Source organism: Schistocerca serialis, chromosome 6, assembly GCF_023864345.2.
Source record: "Schistocerca serialis cubense isolate TAMUIC-IGC-003099 chromosome 6, iqSchSeri2.2, whole genome shotgun sequence".
Lineage (NCBI taxonomy): Eukaryota > Metazoa > Arthropoda > Insecta > Orthoptera > Acrididae > Schistocerca > Schistocerca serialis.
This window is the reverse complement of record NC_064643.1, coordinates 356,451,399-356,453,396: the sequence shown is the minus strand read 5'-3', so window position 1 is coordinate 356,453,396 and position 1,998 is coordinate 356,451,399.

Genomic DNA, 1,998 nt, shown 5'->3' with positions numbered 1-1,998 from the left:
CTGAACTTCTTTGCACTTTTTCGAAGTCCTCCGTCAATCCTACCTGGTAAGGATCCCATACCGCGAAGCAATATTCCTGAAAAGGACGGACGAGTGTAATGTAGGCTGTCTCTTTAGTAGGTATGTCGCATCTTCTAAGTGTTCTGCTAACAAAGCCCAGTCTTTGTTCCACCTTCCCCACAACATTATCTATGTGATCTTCCCAATTTAAGTTGCTCGTAATTGTAATTCCTAGGTATTCAGTCGAATTGGCAGCCCTTAGATTTGTGCGATTTATCGTATACCAAAAATTTATCGGATTTCTTTTAGTACCCATGTGGATGACCTCGCACTTTTCTTTGCTTAGTGCCAATTGCCACTTTTCACACCATACAGAAATTCTCTCTAGATCATTTTATAATTGGAATTGATCGTCTGATGATTTTACTAGACGACAAATTACAGCGTCATCTGCCAACAATCCAAGGGCGCTGCTCGGATTATCACCAACATCATTATGTAAATCAGGAACAGCACAGGGCTTATGACACTACCTTGCGGGACGCCAGATATCACTTCTGTTCTACCTGGTGATTTACCCTCTATCACTACGAACTGTGACCTCTCTGAGAGGAAATCACGAATCCAGTCACACAAGTGAGACGATACTCCATATGCACGCAATTTGATTAATAGTCGCTTGTGAGGAACGGTACCAAAAGCCTTCTGGAAATCGAGGAATATGGAATCGGTCTGAGATCCCTTGTCGACAGCACTCATTACTTCAGGGGAATAAAGAGCTAGCTGTGTTGCACAAGAACGATATTTTCTGAATCCGTGTTGGTTATGTATCAAGAAGCCATTTTCTTCAAGGTGACTGATAATGTTGGAGTGCGAAATCCTACTGCAAACTGAGGTCAGTGATATGGGTCTGTAATAAAATGGGTTATTCCTATCTCCTTTCTTGAATATTGGTGCGACCTGTGCTACTTTCCAGTCTTTAGGAACAGACCTTTCTTCAAGTAAGCGGTTGTATATGATTGCTATGAACGGCGCTATTGTGTCTGCATACTCTGAAAGGAACCTGTCTGGTATACTATCGGGACCAGAAGTCTTGCCTTTTTTAAGTGATGTGAGTTGTTTCGCAACAACTAATATGTCTACTTTTATGTCATTTATGCTAAACGCTGTTCTTGTTTCGAATTCTGGAATATTTACTTCGTCCTTAACGCGAGCGGTGGCATAACCACTTTGGCAATTCGTCCACACCTCTCGCGCCGATCCAAACTTCCATACGACACAGTGTTTACATTTCTTAGCGTTCGCACTCATTATGTGTATTCCCGCACAAGGATAGACAGTGTTACTCTCGTCGTTTTGGCCTGTATTGCCACGTAATACGAGGGGTGTTCAGTAAATAATGTAACACTTTTTTTCCGAATATGAGTTGGCATTATTCGGAATTCTAATAAACCATATCATTCTTCACTCTTTTGGCTACAAAATCTATTTTTCAACATAATCTCAGTTCTGTGCGGCGGCCTTAGCCACGTTACTGGGAAGTCCTGCATGCCCGCAAATTACCACTCTATTGGTCGACGTCGTGCTGAACACCTTGATGTACCAATAACCTCCCCGTTGCCCACGTACTTCCAGTGAAGTGTATCCTTCACTGAGACAAACAGATGGGTGTCGGAAGGTGCGAGATTGGGGCTGTAGGGGGGATGAGGAAGAACAGTCGCCGGCCGGAGTGGCCGAGCGGTTCTAGGCGCTACAGTGTGGAACCGCGCGACCGCTACGGTCGCAGGTTCGAATCCTGCCTCGGGCATGGATGTGTGTGATGTCCTTTGGTTAGTTAGGTTTAAGTAGTTCTATGTTCTATGGAACTGATGACCTCAGAAGTTTAGTCCCATAGTGCTCAGAGCCATTTGAACCATTTTTGAAGAACAGTCCATTGAAGTTTGGCTTCAAATGGTTCAAATGGCTCTGAGCACTACGCGACTTAACTTCTGAGGTCAT